Below are 20,331 nucleotides of genomic sequence, written 5' to 3'. Positions count from 1 at the left end.
CTATACACTCACTTGATCAGAAGATGATCAGACAACACTACGGCTTGTAGAAGTAGTATTCTTCGGTGAAACCGGGATCACGTCACACACCGGGTTTCTCGCAGGCAGAGCTTCGGCTCGGAAACTCTTTTCTTCTCGGGATCTTCGGTGCTTCGGGACTTGCTTCGAGTCTTGGGGTTGATACCGGGGTTTCGGGGGTTTAAAATAGGGCTTAGAGGGTGTATCGGGAGTGGGAGAGAAGGGATGGAGCAACCATAGTCGGTTGGCCCTTCAAATCTATTTATAGGGCAAATTTGGCCCTTGCCACGTCGTGGGATCCTTTTGCCACATCATGGGCTTGATCGTCACTGCATGCGTCATCCCATGTTGCATCTAGGGGACTCCTGGAGCTGTCAGGAGACTTGCCACGTCGTGGCACTGCTTGCCACGTCGCAGTCTCTGACAGTTTTGGGGTTTCGCTCCCCGAACTTCAGAAATTCATAACTTTCGCATACAAACTCCGTTTTCAACGTTCTTTATATCGACGCGAAGGTGAGATTATGCTCTACAACTCTCGTTTAGAATCCATTGGCTAATTTTGACATTAGTTTTAATATATTATAAGTATATTAGTTATATATTATCTTTAGTAGGCCGGGACAGGAAAACTCCGTTATAAACTCATAACTCCTTCATCTGAACTCCGTTTTCGTCTGTATTTTTATCGTTGGACTACTATCGAAGAAATCTTTGACTATCGTTTAGATCACTAAGGATAGATATCTATCTACCTTAAATTCACTATTTACGTCGCGCTGGGTCGCGCTAGGTCATGCCGGTTTTGTCGTGAAACTTCGACAGGTCATTTTTGATGCTTATCGTCTCTAAATTAACTAGCCCTAATCTACGGGCGTTACAATTATCTCCCCCTTAGGATGATTACGTCCCGGAATCATCAACGAAACATGATTTGTATACTGACTCCATACGCTATCTCTCCATCCTAAGTAATAACCGTAACTTCTATGTTTTCCTCAAAAGAGTATTTAACTCTATGGCTTTCTTGACCGCAGACGATGCCCAATCTTGCATCTGCTTATCGTACTATGATGTACTTTCAATCATAATTTCCAAATTACAAAATAAGTCCTTATTGCGGACTCCTTCTTCTTCTCAGGATAAATACTTTCATTTATCTATTGTAACAAATCGATGGGTCGTGTTCTAATGACCTCTCATCGTATGATGCAACGCTTAGACTCAAGTCTCTTAGAGTCAAATTCCAGAATGGAATATACCTTCTTTCATATTCTAACGTGATATAATCACTTTTTTACATGTAGCATTTCTAGCTACAAGCTTCCTTAACAACGAGCGCGATGTTATCAATCGCATTGATTTCAATCTTTTGACTTAGGTCAGATGTTACATCGAACTTGGTTCCATGAACCATGTAACAAACTCCTCGTAGTCGGACTCAATTTTTGATATGACCACTAGGGTCGGAATAACAACCATCTTACTAGTCACTACCGAAACAAGGGTAATGACACACTTGAACAAAACGGAATCAATTACTAGCTTCTTGGTAACCTTTTGACTTTCCCTGATCCAAGTGCGAGTCCTGTGCTTCCGGTAGTATATGCATTTACTACCTTTCACCTACTCATACTCGTCCCAAGTATTGTCCCGCAGTCGACCAAGTCACCATACAAGAAAATCACAAAACAATTTAACACATACGAATCTGTCCAAATAATCATAAACAATTTCCATAGACTCTACTAGGACTTCTTCATTGCTCAATCTTCAATCATCAACTCTACTTCAACTCGATTGGTGATGGAAATACCAGATGATAAAACAACTTCAAGAATTTCATCAATCGTTCCATCATCCTGCCAATCGAAAGTGTACTTCAGACGTACCATACTCCTCTAAATGTATTGTTATTTCATAAGACATACTCTAAAGGCAAGATACCACTCTTACGATGTGACATCCCCATATTTCTCAGCCAGAAAAGACCGATTTAATTTATGCTTTTTAAAATAAAATCAAAGAAATCTTTTTATAAGATATTGCGGAATTGGTCCCCAAACAATATATGATAAAAGTTTATCAAAATCCTTCATTAAGAAGGTATATATTTTCCATATATATATCAAAACCTCGGGATGTCATGTTCCGATACAGATCAAAAGCATAAACAAGACATTATAAGCCTTTCAACAGTTATTTACAACTACTGGCCTATAATCCAAAAATCTCTCGTCATCCTCCAACTATGCTCGGGGTCCACTACCTGTAATCATAAAACGGAGTGGGTCAGGCTTGGGAGCCTGGTGAGCATATAGGGTTTTCAACCCACAATAATAATATACTTATTAAGTTCACCAATCAACAATAACCCTGATTACCCATTCCCGTTGTCCTCACTTTACGTCCCTAAACACCTATCACAAGGGACCTAGCCTAAGGATTATCATCGGGATGGACACTACTGCTAAGGGGTTTCCTCAGCCATACATGTCCTTAAGGCAACCATGAGGGGGATGGAGTACGCCAATGAACATTTAATTCATCAACACTTACAAGTTGCGAACCTGCTAGTGTTCCACTGGACTATCTAGAAAGTCCGTGGTCGTCATCTATACTTCGCTAGATGACTACAACAACATCGACATCGAGGCCTCTCACCATTTTAATACACATCAACTATTTCATCTACCCATGTTCTACCCAACATATTTTGTAGATAAAAAGCATATACAGTTTAAAACTTGTATAAAACATCAATTCAACAGTCACCTCGAATAAACAATTAGCATATTTACACATTTCAAGGTAAATACTTCATATCTATGTGTAAACTGAAAGTAACTACACACTCACTTATTTTGGTGAAAATCGGGCAGCAATTCGTTTCCTAAAACGATCGTTTCTAATAAAACCGGGAGTTTTATTGAGAAACCGGGCTCTGCGAAAGGTCGGGCTTCGAAACCGAAAAGATAAATTTTCCGGGCTTCTCGGGCACTTCGTGGGGTATTCCGGGCTTTACAATCGATACCGGGGCTTTGCGGGATGTTAAGATGAAGAAAATATGGAGAACGGGGCTAAAAGTGGCAAAATTCCAAAAGTAACCGGAAACCCTCGCAGGTACCCTTCTATATATAGGGTCCGAAGTTTGATCCAACGGCTGAGAAGATGGCACGCTTCGGAGATCCGACGGCTCGCAGGGGGGTGTCTCGCATTAGGGCAGCAGGTGCGAAGGCTCGCTGTCAGCCTCCTATTGGTCCGAGGCGTGTGTGTCCGAAGTCGGTCCGGTGCGCAGGTGGTCAACACGTGCGAAGGTCCTCGGTGGCGGCTGCTGATTGGACCTCGGCCTCATGACCCATGTGCGAGGTTCGGACTTAGGCGGCAGCTGGGCGAAGCTTCGGCTGGGGAGTTGGCTGCTTCGGATTGGGCCTCCTCCTCGGTCGAATCAGAAGAGGACACGTGGCTCGCATGACTCAACAGCCTCGGTGACTCAGCAGCCTAATGACTCAGCAGCCAGGTGACTTAGCAGGACACGTGTCACTTTCTAAGCGAGGGTGACGTGGCAATTGTGACTATGCGAAATTTCTCGGTTTTCGCGCCAAAACTTTTAAAATTCATAACTTTCGCATACGAGCTCCGTTTTTGACGTTCTTTATATGCACGCGTAGCTAAAATTACGATCTACAACTTCCGTTTAGACTTCGTCATCTAATTTTGAATTTAAATTTTATATTATTATTTTTAACAGACCGGGACAGGAAATCCGTTAAAAATTCATAACTTCTTCATCCGACGTCCGTTTTCGTCAGACTTTTTACCGTTGTGCTCCTAATGACGAGACCTTCAATTCTCGTTTAGGTTGTGTCGGCTAAAAATCGCTCGATCTAAAATTCGAGTTTTTAGCTGTCTACTGTTACGCTGAAACTTCGAAAAATCATAAATTCCTCATACGAAGTCAGATTTGGGCGTTGTTTTTATCGAACTTCTCGGTTTAACGAATACTACGACTTTCGTTTAGATTACTAAGGCTAAAAAGTAGTTTATCAAAAACTCACTTTTTACGACATTTAGCACCGTGCCGGTTTTGTCGCGAAACTTCGACATGTCATAACTTCTTCATTATAACTCGGATTTTGGTATTCTTTATATCCCCGAAATCCTTGTTTCGACCACTAAAACTTTATGTAAAGATATTGGGCTTATCTCACACTTTAATTTTGACGCTTATTTTTATTCTTAATTAATTAAGGCCTAATAATTAAGCATAAAACACATAATTCACATAATATTCACATAACTCCTTTTCATTTCATCAAAATGAGTTAAAAAGGTTAACCTAGACTATCAACTCAATATAAATGCCTAGGCTAGAAACACGAGTGTTACAATTCTCTCCCCCTTAGGATGATTCCGTCCCCGAAATCACATAACACCAAACAACTGCGGGTAGCAACTCATCATGTCACTCTCCGTTTCCCAAGTGAGATTTGGTCCATTCGTATGTTTCCAGCGCACAAGCACTAAATCGACCATCTTGCGTCGTAACTTCATAGTCTTACGGTCAACGATTGCCTCAGGTTCTTCGATCAACCTCTTGTTTTCATCCAACCTTAACTCAGAAATCGGAATTATGTCGGGCACATCTCCTGTGAACTTTCTCAAATAACACACATGAAAGGTGTTATGAATACCCTCTAGTTCTTCCGGTAACTCTAGCTTGTAAGCTTGATTCCCGATCCTCTGAAGAACTTTAAATGGTCCAATAAACCTTGGACTCCACTTCCCTCGTTTCACATATCTTATAAGTCCCTTCCACGGCGAGACTATAAGTAAAACCGAATCTCCAACATCGATGGATATCGGTCGTCTTTTCTTGTCAGCATAACTCTTTTGTCGATTTTGAGAAGCTAACATCCTTTCTCTTATCACTTTCAACTTTTCAGCAGTCTCATGGACTATTTCAGGTCCCATAAACTGCTTTTCCCCAGCTTCCAGCCAACATGATGGCGTTCGACACTTCTCCCCATACAAAGCGTGATAAGGTGCCATCTTAATGCTTGAGTGGAAACTATTATTATAGGAGAATTCTACTAAAGGTAAGTGTTCATCCCAGTTACCTTGGAATTCTAGGGTACATGCTCTCAGCATATCCTCCAATGTTTGAATCGTTCGCTCGCTCTGACCATCGGTTTGCGGATGGTAAGTTGTACTCAAACACAACTTGGTACCCAATTCCTCTTGTAGACTCCTCCAAAACCTTGAGGTAAAACGGTTGTCACGATCGGACACAATTGTTAACGGAACACCGTGAAGCCTCATAATTTCCTTCACGTAAGAATTCGCAACTTTATCCATAGACCATTTCTCTTTGGCCGCTATGAAATGCGCACTCTTAGTGAAGCGATCAACGACCACCCAAATCATGTCGTGACCGTTCCTTGTTCTGGGTAGTTTAGTCACAAAATCCGTGGTGACGTCTTCCCATTTACCCATGGGTACAGTTAAAGGTTCTAAACTCCCATACAGTTTCTGATGTTGTGCCTTAACCCTAGCACAAGTTACACACTCGGCCACATACTAAGCAACATCGACCTTCATCGTCGGCCACCAATAATAGGGTTTTAGATCCCTATACATTTTCGTACTGCCGGGATGAATTGAGTACATGGTCTTGTGAGCTTCTTCCATCAGAAGATCTCTTATTTCGCCTGTCTTAGGTACCCAAATTCTATCTTGAAATACCTTCAACCCTTGGTTGTTTGTACCGAACACTAACGTTTTGCCCAAACGTTCTTCCTTTCGGTCATTTTTCTCTAAAGCTTCCTCTTGAGCTTTCTTTATACTTTCCACAATTGTCGAGACAACTTCAATTCTCAACGCTCTTGGCCTTTTCTTTTCAAGGTTTACCTTCCAACTGAGAGCATCGGCAACAACATTTGCTTTACTAGGGTGGTAAAGTATCTCACAGTCGTAGTCCTTGAGTAACTCTAGCCAGCGTCGTTGCCTCATGTTCAATTCCTTCTGATTAAAGAGATATTGGAAACTCTTATGATCAGTGAAAAGTTTACACTTGGTGCCATAAAGATAATGCCTCCATATCTTCAAGGCAAATACTACCGCTGTCAACTCCAGATCATGAGTGGGGTAGTTCTTTTCGTGTTCCTTCAATTGCCTCGATGCATACGCGATCACTTTATCCCTTTCGGTCAGAACACAACCTAACCCAACTCCGGATGCATTGCTATAAACTGCAAAGTCATCAACTCCTTCAGGCAATGAAAGAATCGGTGCTTCACACAATCTCTTCTTCAACTTCTCAAAGGCTTCCTTATGCTTCTCATTCCAAGCATAAGTGGCTCCTTTGTGGGTCAAAGCTGTTAATGGAGTAGCAATCGAAGAAAAGCCTTGGATAAACCTTCGGTAATATCCAGCTAATCCTAAAAAGCTTCGAATCTCCGTAGGACTTTTTGGTTGTTCCCACTTCATTACAGCTTCAATCTTTGCTGGGTCGACCATTATCCCTTCTTGGTTAACCACATGACCTAAAAATTGGACTTCTTGAATCCAAAATTCACACTTGGAGAACTTTGCATACAGCTTCTCCTTTTTCAGGACTTCTAGCACTTCACGCAGATGCTTTTCATGCTCCTGCTTGCTTTTCGAATAAATCAAGATATCATCTATGAATACTATCACGGATTTATCTAAGAATGGTTTACAAACCCTATTCATCAAATCCATGAAAGCTACTGGGGCATTGGTTAGTCCGAATGACATAACCAAAAATTCATAGTGTCCATATCTCGTTCTAAAAGCAGTCTTTTCGATATCCTGCTCTCTCACCTTTAGTTGATGGTATCCCGACCTAAGATCGATCTTCGAGAAATAGCTCGAACTCTGCAACTGGTCAAACAAGTCATCGATCCTTGGCAACGGGTACTTGTTCTTTATCGTCACTTTGTTCAGCTCTCTGTAATCGATGCACATTCTCATGCTTCCGTCTTTCTTCTTTACAAATAACACAGGGGCTCCCCAGGGTGATGAACTAGGTCGAATGAAACCTTTGTCCAATAAATCCTGAAGTTGTGTCATAAGTTCTTTCATTTCGGTTGGCGCTAATCGATAAGGTGCTTTCGCTATCGGTGTCGTTCCTGGTAACAAGTCGATACGAAATTCTACTTGTCGATCAGGGGCCAATCCGGGAAGATCTTCGGGAAAGACTTCCGGATAATCACACACCACCGGAATATTCTGCACCTCCTTCTTTTCCATCTTGGCATCGATCACGAACGCTAGATATGATGTACATCCTTTGGCCAAACACTTTCTGGCTTTCATTAGGGAAATGATTCCAGAGTTTACTCTGTGTTTGTCTCCGTACACCATAAACGACTCTTTCCCTGGTGGGTTTACTTTTACTATCTTCTTTCTACATAGTATTTCTGCGTCGTTGGTGCTAAGCCAATCCATTCCTAAAACTATGTCGAATCCATTTAACTCGATAGGCAATAATTCCTCTAGGAACTTATTCCCATCCAAGTCAATGAGGATGTTTTTCATACGATGGCTAACAGGTACAAAGTTGCCACTAGCAATCTCGACTATTATAGCATTAACTAGCATATCTACAGGCAAAGCTAGCTTTCTACCAAATTCATGTGATATAAAGGAGTAATTGGCTCCAGAATCAAACAAAATTTGGGTAGGCAATTCGTTTACGAGAAAGGTACCTGAAGCGACATCGGCTTCTTCTTTCGCAGCTTCGAGCGTCATCTGGAAGGCTCTCGCCTTCGGCTTTGGTGGTAGATTGGGTTTTGCTGCGTCCTTCTTCTTCGGGCAGTCCCTCAAAATATGCCCTTCTTCATTGCACCCAAAACATACATTCTTATTGAAGGTGCATTCATTGGCATAATGCCCTGGCTTTCCACATTTGTAACAAGTGACTTCCACGCTGCACTTCCCAGCATGTTTCTTCCTACACTTGTCACACCACTTGGCTTCTCTTCCTCCTCCAAACTTTCTCGAACCAGTCTTCGAGAATTTGTTCTTTTTATTGGAACCTGAAGTTCCTTCAAACTTTCTCTTTTCGCCAACTTCAACCTTGCTGGCGGCTCTCCCTTTTATCATGTCCTCCACAGACTTGGCAGCCCAGATAGCTGCCTCCAAAGTAAGTGCCTGACGTACTGGCACCGCATACTCCCATGGAAGTCCCTTTGCGTACCTGTCTATTTTTGCCAACTCATCTGGGACAATACGCAAAGCAAACTCCATTTTGTCTGTGAAGTTATTTGTATATTCGTCAACGGTCATACTCCCCTTCTGCAACGTTAGAAATTGGTTTTCTAACTCAAGTACGTTTTGGGCCGAGCGGTACTTGCGCTTGAAGTGCACCAAGAACTCTGCCCAAGTTAATTGCAGTGGCTCGTTAGGGCTTAGGGTTTTCCCCAAAGTGCTCCACCAACGAGCAGCACTACCCCTGAACTGACGTACTGCAAACGTAGTTTGTAACTTGCCTTGGCAATCACAAGTCATGAAAGCCAACTCCATTTCCGAGATCCAGTCCATTACTCCGACATGATCTTCTTTTCCATTGAAGGTCGATGGCTTGCAAGTCATAAAGTCCTTATACTTGCACCCATTTCTCTCCACTCTACCCTCGTGGTTATTCCTCCCAACCATAAGCGGTTCACTATGACCAACTGATCTGCTATTGTTCCCTTCTTCAGATCGATCGTCATTTAGTTCACGTTGTTCAACAGGAACTGAAGGTTCATCCCTGTCGTTCAACAACATTTTCCTTAATTCCTCCCTTTGTTCAGCCAACATGGCCTGAATCATAGTTCGTACTCCAGCCATGGTGATGGGTTCGGGTGCAGCTCCTACTATAGGCACCTGTTCCACCACTGGAGGTTGAGGTTGTTGGTTTCTGTTTGCATTTCCAGCTCCACTCCGAGTTCTTGCCATTACAATCTATATACCGAATAAGGAGAAATTTAGGTCTTTATCCTTGTTAGACATGTCAATTCCCTTATCACTCCGAAAAGTTTACATGTTAGTTCTAATCTCGTATTCATACGCTTAGAATCCTACACACATAAGGTTTCCAGATCCGGTCGGCAACAGACCATAGATCCGAACAAATAATGGCACACATGGCAAACACATAGCATTTAGCACATAAGGGCATTTTAGGCATCTTCCCTAAAATAAACTAGTGCTCGTGTCTAAAATATGGTAGACACTCATCTCACAATCATCACTTAGCATTCTAAGTTCAAGTCTAGAAATTCTATAATTTCTTAGTTCGCTTAAACTAATGCTCTGATACCAACTGTTACATCCCCATATTTCTCGGCCAGAAAAGACCGATTTAATTTATGCTTTTTTAAATAAAATCAGAGAAATCTTTTTATAAGATATTGCGGAATTGGTCCCCAAACAATATATGATAAAAGTTTATCAAAATCCTTCATTAAGAAGGTATATATTTTCCATATATATATCAAAACCTCGGGATGTCATGTTCCGATACAGATCAAAAGCATAAACAAGACATTATAAGCCTTTCAATAGTTATTTACAACTACTGGCCTATAATCCAAAAATCTTTCGTCATCCTCCAACTATGCTCGGGGTCCACTATCTGTAATCATAAAACTGAGTGGGTCAGGCATGGGAGCCTGGTGAGCATATAGGGTTTTCAACCCACAATAATAATATACTTATTAAGTTCACCAATAAACAATAACCCTGATTACCCATTCCCGTTGTCCTCACTTTACGTCCCTAAACACCTATCACAAGGGACCTAGCCTAAGGATTATCATCGGGATGGACACTACTGCTAAGGGGTTTCCTCAGCCATACATGTCCTTAAGGCAACCATGAGGGGGATGAAGTACGGCAATGAACATTTAATTCATCAACACCTACAAGTTGTGAACCTGCTAGTGTTCCACTGGACTATCTAGAAAGTCCGTGGTCGTCATCTATACTTCGCTAGATGACTACAACAACATCGACATCGAGGCCTCTCACCATTTTAACACACATCAACTATTTCATCTACCCATGTTCTACCCAACATATTTTGTAGATAAAAAGCATATACAGTTTAAAACTTGTATAAAACATCAATTCAACAGTCACCTCGAATAAACAATTAGCATATTTACACATTTCAAGGTAAATACTTCATATCTATGTGTAAACTGAAAGTAACTACACACTCACTTATTTTGGTGAAAATCGGGCAGCAATTCGTTTCCTAAAACGATCGTTTCTAATAAAACCGGGAGTTTTATTGAGAAACCGGGCTCTGCGAAAGGTCGGGCTTCGAAACCGAAAAGATAAATTTTCCGGGCTTCTCGGGCACTTCGTGGGGTATTCCGGGCTTTACAATCGATACCGGGGCTTTGCGGGATGTTAAGATGAAGAAAATATGGAGAAAGGGGCTAAAAGTGGCAAAATTCCAAAAGTAACCGGAAACCCTCGCAGGTACCCTTCTATATATAGGGTCCGAAGTTTGATCCAACGGCTGAGAAGATGGCACGCTTCGGAGATCCGACGGCTCGCAGGGGGGTGTCTCGCATTAGGGCAGTAGGTGCGAAGGCTCGCTGTCAGCCTCCTATTGGTCCGAGGCGTGTGTGTCCGAAGTCGGTCCGGTGCGCAGGTGGTCAACACGTGCGAAGGTCCTCGGTGGCGGCTGCTCATTGGACCACGGCCTCATGACCCATGTGCGAGGTTCGGACTTAGGCGGCAGCTGGGCGAAGCTTCGGCTGGGGAGTTGGCTGCTTCGGATTGGGCCTCCTCCTCGGTCGAATCAGAAGAGGACACGTGGCTCGCATGACTCAACAGCCTCGGTGACTCAGCAGCCTAATGACTCAGCAGCCAGGTGACTTAGCAGGACACGTGTCACTTTCTAAGCGAGGGTGACGTGGCAATTGTGACTATGCGAAATTTCTCGGTTTTCGCGCCAAAACTTTTAAAATCCATAACTTTCGCATACGAGCTCCGTTTTTGACGTTCTTTATATGCACGCGTAGCTAAAATTACAATCTACAACTTCCGTTTAGACTTCGTCATCTAATTTTGACTTTAAATTTTATATTATTATTTTTAACAGACCGGGACAGGAAATCCGTTAAAAATTCATAACTTCTTCATCCGACGTCCGTTTTCGTCAGACTTTTTACCGTTTTGCTCCTAATGACGAGACCTTCAATTCTCGTTTAGGTTGTGTCGGCTAAAAATCGTTCGATCTAAAATTCGAGTTTTTAGTTGTCTACTGTTACGCTGAAACTTCGAAAAATCATAAATTCCTCATACGAAGTCAGATTTGGGCGTTGTTTTTATCGAACTTCTCGGTTTAACGAATACTACGACTTTCGTTTAGATTACTAAGGCTAAAAAGTAGTTTATCAAAAACTCACTTTTTACGACATTCAGCACCGTGCCGGTTTTGTCGCGAAACTTCGACAGGTCATAACTTCTTCATTATAACTCGGATTTTGGTATTCTTTATATCCCCGAAATCCTTGTTTCGACCACTACAACTTTATGTAAAGATATAGGGCTTATATCACATTTTAATTTTGACGCTTATTTTTATTCTTAATTAATTAATCCCTAATAATTAAGCATAAAACACATAATTCACATAACTCCTTTTCATTTCTTCAAAATGAGTTATAAAGGTTAACCTAGACTATCAACTCAATATAAATGCCTAGGGTAGAAACACGAGTGTTACATACGATATCATCTGATAGGTGTCATCCACTATCATAAGCCTTCTTCATTTCCTCCATTTACTCAATTTATCTACGAGTCTTCACCATCACCTCTTGTACATCCAAGCAGACATTTGGTGTACCAAGCGAGAAATTTTAAGATAAGAAAGTTTTTAATTACGATAAACGTATAAATCTTCTTATCACCCCGAAACGTTTACATGCTAGTTCTAATTTCGTAGTCGTACGCTTAGAATCCTAAACAAATAAGGTTTCCAGATCCGGTCGGCAACAGACCATAGATCCGAACAAATAATAGCATCAATTTAGCTATCACACAAAATAATTAGCACATAAAAGCATTTTAGGCATCATTCCTAAAATAAACTAGTGCTCGTGTCAATTTAGGTGTACTACCTAACATATTTTAGACACACTCCTCACAATCATTACTTAGCATTCTAAGTTTAAGTCTAGAAATTTCCTACAAATTCCTAGTTCGCTTAAACTAATGCTCTGATACCAACTGTGACATCCCGAATTTCACGGCCAGAAAAGACCGATTTGTTTATGCTTTGTTTTTAAAATCAGAGTAATCTTTAAAGAAAACAGTTGCGGAATATGTTCCCAAAACAGAATATGATAAAAATTATTTTATAACAAAATCTCGGGATGTCATGTTCAATACAGACCAAAAGCATAAACAGAACAAAATAGACCTTTCAACAGTTATTCATAACTACTGGCCTATAATCCAAAATCTCTCGTTAAGTCCACCAACTCATACTCTTGTGCCATTACCTGTAATGCAAAGAAAACTGTGTGGGTCAGGCTTGGGAGCCTGGTGAGCATATAGGGTTTTCAACCCACAATAATATAATTATTATATTTAATTATCAAACAATCAATCCAATTACCCACCCCCATTATCTTCCTCTATTTCATAATGATTTACCCTAAGAACCAATTACCCTTCTCCCATTTATTCCTAAGAATTGCCCTAAGGAATTGGCACAAAGTCTAGTGCTGCCATGGTTCGATTACCTCTGGTGAACACGCAGTTCAAAATAATTAATAAACATCTAGTTCAAGAACACCCATTGAACACACTCCATTCAATAATACCTAATGAATACCTAATGCACAAAAACTTAATGAATACTTAGTCAAATATCCCTGATGAACACTAAGTTCAAATATCTAATGAACACTTAGTTTGAATATCCTTAGTGACCCCAATCACCTAAGGAACACAGAGAATGAAAGCTCTTAGTTCAAACAACGTGATAATAAAGTATATCTCAATCCTGCGAAACCACTAATGTTATAAACACATATAAATTATATATCTAAAACAATATATCCCATCCCATCGATCCTCACATACTGACCCTATACAATGATCTTACGAGATCTAGCCTAAGGAATCGATATGAACCACAAACTGACGAAGCTGCTTTGGAAATTCCCTGGCAGCAAACGAGGATCAATAAAGACATCAAATGAGGGGAATAGAATAAGTTTCACCATGAACCTTCGTTCGTAAAAGAAAGAACCACAAGACATTTTAAGTCAGGGGTGGTTATCTAGATAACAATGCCTAGGCGTGGTCTCACTATCATGAGGTATTATACCCCCAGACTTTACCTATCCCAGCATCGAACTTTGCCTAGCAGTGGCCTGAATACATGAGGTATTTAACCCCCAGATGCACCCTATCCAGCAATATAACACCAACCATACCTAGCAGTGGTCTATTACCGACACACTTTACTAAGCGGTCTACGAAGTTCCCTTAATTACTTCGTGAAAGAAAAACGCTGACATATGAAGCTCGGTTGATCACCTCATAATAGAAACGCTGACTCCAAAGCTCTCTCAAAATAAAAGTATGTGGAAATACTACTAGAGTACTCTCGTATGCTCCCGTAACCAACACACAAAATTGTCAAAAAGTCTTTGTACATGATAGTACTTCTGGCACATTATAGTACTTTGGTATGCGAAAGAATCGTACCCGAGAACATAATAGTACCCTGGCACAAGCAGCACCCAAGACACAGAGCTTTGAAAAAGACTTCGTACATAAAATGTACTTCTGTACGTACGACGTACTCCACCGATCATCAATCTCGCAACGCACGTACTCTTAATAAGAGACTACCCAATGTCCAAACTTAATTGAACTAAACATCCCTATTTAAGCCTTAACCCATCACTAGGCAAGCCTACAATGCTTATAATCAATTTTCGATATTAACTTCGTTTAGGCAATGCTAACTAGTGTATACTTAACACAGAGTTGTAAGTAATAATATCATATATTCACATCTTAACACATATTGAACCATAACTGATTCGCACGTTGTATATTATCAAATATATCTAACCCGTATTTCGGACGATAACAAATACTTTACATACATATGTATATTTCATACTTTAATCAATACACGAATCTATACGCATGATACCTTATCGTATGAACACGTAATTCAAACATACATAATCCGTACTCCCGGATCTTAAATTTGCCTCATTACCTAATCCATATTCCTAGATCTAAAACTAATCTCTTGATCTGATCCATACCCTTGGATCTAAAACTAACCTCCTGCTCTGATCCATACTCTCGGATCTAAAACAAGTCTATCTCTTTATCATTTTATCTCATGGTCCAACCCACCTTTTATACCTACCAACAACCTCATCTACTCATGTTCTACCCAACATATCTTTAGATACAAAATACGTATATAGTTTAACTCATTAAAACTTATATAATTCACCCGTTCCACAATCATCTCAAATAAACAACAAAATATTATACACGTAGCACGTATTTCATATCAAATACTTAATATTTATGTGTTAGAAGAAAGTGACCACACACTCACACGTATTAACAACAATATACTTAATACATTCAAACAATACGTGTATTATTATCGTGTTTATGAAAGGGACTATACACTCACTTGATCAGAAGATGATCGGACAGCACTACGACTTGTAGAAGTAGTATTCTTTCGTGAAACTGGGATCACTTCACACACCGGGTTTCTCGCGGGCAGAGCTTCGGCTCGGAATCTCTTTTCTTCTCGGGATCTTCGGTGCTTCGGGACTTGATTCGGATCTCGGGGTTGATACCGGGGCTTCGGGGGGTTAAAATAGGGCTTAGAGGGTGTATCGGGAGTGGGAGAGAAGGGATGGAGCAACCATAGTCGGCTGGCCCTTCAAATCTATTTATAGGGCAAATTTGGCCCTTGCCACGTCGTGGGATCCTTTTGCCACGTCGTGGGCTTGATCGTCACTGCATGCGTCATCCAAAGTTGCATCTGGGGGACTCCCGGAGCTGTCAGGAGACTTGCCACGTCGTGGCACTGCTTGCCACATCGTGGTCTCCGACAGTTTTGGGGTTTCGCGCCCCGAACTTCAGAAATTCATAACTTTCGCGTACGAACTCCGTTTTCGACGTTCTTTATATCGACGCGAAGGTGAGATTATGCTCTACAACTCTCGTTTAGACTCCATTGGCTAATTTGGATTTTATGTTTAATATATTATAAGTATATTACTTATATATTATCTTTAGTAGGCCGGGACAGGAAAACTCCGTTACAAACTCATAACTCCTTCATCTGAACTCCGTTTTCTTCTGTATTTTTATCGTTGGACTACTATCGAAGAAATCTTCGACTCTCATTTAGATCACTAAGGATAGATATCTATCTACCTTAAATTCACTATTTACGTCGCGCTGGGTCTAGCTAGGTGGTGCCGGTTCTGTCGCGAAACTTCGACAGGTCATAACTTCTTCGTTATAACTCGGATTTCGGCGTTCTTTATATGCACAGAAACCTTGTGACATATACTAAAAATTGGTTAAGATTAATACTTCTAAATAATCTTCCATCAAAAATTCATTTTTGATGCTTATCGTCTCTAAATTGACTTGCCCTAATCTACGGGCGTTACACTATCCCTCAACAATTTTGTTGTCTGGCTATCAACAATAGTCTTACTACGCGACCCTCGCTAGCAACCTAGTCGCCCAACTCTCGGAATATATTCCTTACCTCCTTTAAGAAAAGGGGGGATAGGGTTGGTACGCCACAATGCAGACTATGTAGATGGTTTTTGGTGACATCCCATCTCACATGGCTACCACAACAATCATGTCGGATAACAGTCTCAGGGACTGAATGGCAAGCTTACGCTTCTTAGCTACCTCGGTCCGACATTCCACCAACATCAGTGTCGCGTAACACTCTTTAGCAGCCTCGGTCCGCATGATCACAGCAACAGTTACGTTGCATCTCACCGACCGGCTCGCACTCCTCTCAATGAAGGAGTGTCAAGTCAGCTCAAGCAGTGTTTGGCTAGTCGCACAACCCCACGGCTTTCGTGGGCGAGGTTCGGTCATTTCTCTTTATTATTTAAATGCTTTGGTGCTTTATCTAGTCTGATCCGATTCTCAGCAACCCAATTGCATCACACTAGGGGGACTTGACGATGCACAGTTTATATAACTAAGTCCAGTGCGATGTCATTGGTCGCATACCAATAACACCAGACTGGGGGGACTTGATGATATATGGTCCATTAGCATGGCCCAAACTGCTTTAGTGTGCCAGCCTGGCCTGGCGCGCTCCTGCTAACCTTGTCGAGGACTCCCTTGTCAGCCTCGCTGGGGACTATCCTGTTGGTTTATCCGACTAAGTCCAGTCCGATGTCATTGGCCGCGTACCAATAACACCAGACTGGGGGGACTTGATGATATATGGTCCATTGGCATGGCCTAGACTGCTCTAGCGCGCCATCCTAGCCTGGCGCGCTCCTGCCAGCCCTGCCTGGCGTTCCATTACCAGCCTTGTCTGGCGTTCCCTTGCCAGCCTTGCATGGCGTTCCATTGCTAGCCTTGCTGGGGACTCCCTTTCCAGCCCTGCTAGGGACTCACCTACAGGCCCGGATGAAAAAGTGAAAGTATACCAGAAGACTCGCTGGAGGTCGATGCCGCAGTAGAAGACCAGAAGACTCGCTGGAGGTCGATGCCGCATCACATACCAAATTGTGTAAACATAGGAGTGGATGAAAAAGTGAAAGTATACCTCAAAAGAATTAAGTATAGTATTGAAGTCTGATAAGTGATGTTCGATTTCTGATGTGCTTAAGTTACTAGTGGCCCCAATGACTTCAACAGGAAGGAGGTAACTATATTTCCAGATATTATATTCCCTTCTAGCATCAAAACTCCTAAAAAGATAGTCACCAGAAAGCCCCTTAAGTCCTAACTTTTTACAAAGGTAGAATCATATATTTTTAACCTTTGTGAAGGTAGAATGCCGAAAACTCTGATATTTTTGGGAAGATATGTATTGAAAAGATTTGCAAGTGCCACCCCATTAGGGTCACTAGTCCAAGCATATTCAGGGATTTCCATTTTAAGGGATATCATGGTTGATAAAGAATGAACCTGGAATATCACCAAAAAACAGATTGTAATTAATAAAAGAAGACAAAAAAAAAGAATAACTTAAATAAAACATACTCCTTTATCAGTTCGGCTACTTCTAGCCTATGCTATCTTTTGCATATCCCCCAAGTTACTGTCACGAATCCCACCTGCTTTATAATTGGTTGTTTCCAGCTCTTTCTCCACAACTATATCATACAAACGGCAAGAAGTAGCTAAAGTCAGTAAAAAAACACAATTTTATCACCTAAAGAGCACTTATGAGTAAAGAGCAACCAACGACTTTTCCGAAAGCGAAGATTATATCTGCTCAGTCATTTTATTCAACAATTTAGATGGTTACAATGTCAGAATTGTGGTATAATAAAGAGGCCTAATAGTAAAACACCACATGGAATCAATCATGCAACCAAATCACTGTAATTCACATTCATCACCTGTTAGTAAGGTTTAGGTAGATGATGTTGCATTTTGTTCATTTTTCTCCCCCTGGTTTATAAGAATGTGATATTGTTTAGCTCTTGTAGACATAATCACATAACTATATTAATTCTTATTTATTAATGACATTGGTGGAAAAAATGTTGATTGAAAGAAAGAAAGGAAGTACATAATGATTTCCAGAAACCTGCCAAAGCCATGGTTCACCAATGTAGAATTGTTCCTACTACAAAGGAAACTGAAACTCCAATCATGATTAAGACCTGCAAAGTAATTGGAAATAGTTAAAAATGATTAAATTTTGCACATTGACTTAAAAATACTAAATTGGGATTTTATATTGACAACCTGAATTGCTGCTGTTAACAAGCCTTAATTGTTTGGGTGCTATTTCAATTGTGAACACATGTACCTTACAACATTAAAGATTTAAAGATGTTCATTTTCTATGCAAAGAAATAGTTAAAAATCATACATGTTTAATAGTTTCAGAGAGAGTGATGTACATTAGGAAAAGACTCCTATTCCAAATCCATTTGCTAGTCTTCCAATATCTAGAGGTATAGGGCCCTTTCCATCATAATATAAAAAAAATATTTGGTCATTCTGTTTTAAAGATTTAATGAATTCTCTGAGTAAAAAGGTGACTACCTGAGCAAATATAAAACTTTTACTAACTAGTTCCATCAGGTCTGTAACAACGCAAATTTTCAAACAAATTTTTCATTTTAAAAATAAAGTATTTCCATTCAAAACAAGGCATAAATAATTTAAGTGTCATGTCAAATACAAACTGTCTAAATCCCAAGATCATAAAAACATCCTTCAGTGTGTATCGATCACGCCGGCGCCTTCCCACGGTCCTCGCTAGTACCTGAAACACATACATAACAACTGTAAGCATAAATGCTTAGTGAGTTCCCCAATATACAACTTACGCACATACGTCTTTCCAGGCCCTGACCTATCGGTCCATGTGTCTCAGGGGACTTCCGTCCCTGCTGGGTAAACCTTCCGGTCCTACCCATGCCGACCTTCCGGTCCATCACACAACATATTGCCTTCCGGCCCATAACATATTGCCTTCCGGCCCATAATATGATCGCCTTCCGGCCCATAACATACATAACATATATAACAAACAGCTTACCACATATAGCATACATATCACATATCATATCTGACCTTCCGGTCACACGGTCAAACCCTTATAGGTACAATATAGTGAGAAGTCTCACCTCGTGAATGCTGAAAGCTAGCAAATCCTGAAATCACTCGTGCACAATCCGACGAGCTACAACCTCCCTATAACATCACATATCTCTCATTAACACTTATATCTTCTAAGTGTGACTATCCCTAAGAAGTCAGACTTAGGTCAACTCTGGTCAACGGTCAACGGTCAACTCGACCGGACTCGGCGAGTGCCATGGCGACTCGGCGAGTCTAGACGTCCTCCAACTCTCTGAGATTCCCTATCTACTCGTCGAGTATCCTCCTTGACCCGACGAGTTACTCCTGGAAGAATCGCGGGGCCACCCCGACTCAACTCGCCGAGTCTGAAGAACAACTCGACGAGTCCCAGTTAATCTTCAAGCTACTCGCCGAGTCTGTTCATCGAACTCGGCGAGTCCATGCCATGCAACCGCTCAAACTGCATCCTAAGGTCCGAACTGCTTCGACCATTCCTAGGTCTGGCCTTCCTAGGCTGATCCATCACGTAAAGTCCTCATTTCAGTGCTCATGATACACCATATGATTCATAATTTACATTTTGACCTAAGGCATAAGGATTCCAATCCAAAACCTTCATCAATTCCTGAAATGCACAGACATGGGACATTATGGGCCTCCAAAGGTCCCAATACAGGGTTACAATCGATTAGGGGACTAGGGTAACATTCAATCTATTCACAAAAGGGTTCCATAAACCCTAATTCCATAATCACATCAACATAGCAGAGTATACTCGAATTCTTACCTGGATGATGTATCCTCTGTGTCCCCAATCCTCAGAATGTGACTCCCTTGCTGCTCCTTTAGCCAATCCCTTCTCTTCCTTGCACAACCACTCTTCTATAATCAACAATGGCCTATAATCCTTGCTCCAGATGCACACAATCGATTTAGGGTTCTTCTCAGAAGGCTAAAATGAACAATGACGGCCAATGAGTCCTTTTTATACGTCCCAAACCTGAACAGTTAGGGTTTTCGCTAAACAGCGTAGACTCGCCGAGTCCATATCTGGACTCGTCGAGTCCAGTCGCGAACCCGCGACCAAGTCTGCGATCCTACTCGGCGAGTCTAGGCTCCAACTCGCCGAGTCCCCTCTTAAATCACCCCAAAAACATAATTTAACAATACCTGAGATTCCGGGCTGTTACAAGGTCGTTTTTTACTAACTGTTTGCAGATTCTGTTTTACTAACTGTTTCCCAAAGGGCAAATATAAAAATTTGGAAATAAATCAATAATAGTGCTTTATTTTTTAAGGAAATAAAGATCCACTAAATTTGTATCTAAGTAGGGGTAGAATTGAGGTTTGGGAATTGTAATTTGTGGTGTTGTGATTGAGATATCATCATAAAGTTGTTGTTTTTCATGTAGAAGTCAACTCCACTAGTCAAGATAGAAGCCAAAACATGATAAAAGTGAAAGAAAAATT

The 20,331-nt window shown here is 41.1% G+C and overlaps 1 long non-coding RNA gene and 1 pseudogene across 1 annotated transcript; both read right to left on the bottom strand.

Annotated features, from left to right (window-relative positions):
* LOC145096035 (putative tRNA pseudouridine synthase) overlaps window positions 1-17,867 on the bottom strand; it is a 58,085-nt pseudogene extending 40,218 nt beyond the window's left edge.
* Window positions 17,868-18,408: 541 nt separating this feature from the next.
* On the bottom strand, window positions 18,409-19,814 carry LOC145094797 (uncharacterized). Its single transcript, XR_013703567.1, has 3 exons — window positions 19,649-19,814; window positions 18,906-18,972; window positions 18,409-18,541 (listed from the first exon to the last, which is right to left on the bottom strand). It is a non-coding gene; the product is annotated as an uncharacterized LOC145094797 (long non-coding RNA).
* Between the last annotated feature and the right edge of the window lie 517 nt (window positions 19,815-20,331).

Source organism: Lactuca serriola, chromosome 3 (genome assembly GCF_051521515.1).
Source record: "Lactuca serriola cultivar US96UC23 chromosome 3, Lser_US96UC23_V15, whole genome shotgun sequence".
Taxonomy (NCBI): domain Eukaryota; kingdom Viridiplantae; phylum Streptophyta; class Magnoliopsida; order Asterales; family Asteraceae; genus Lactuca; species Lactuca serriola.
Note: the sequence above shows the minus strand (reverse complement) of the source record. Positions and strands in the feature narration are given on the sequence as shown.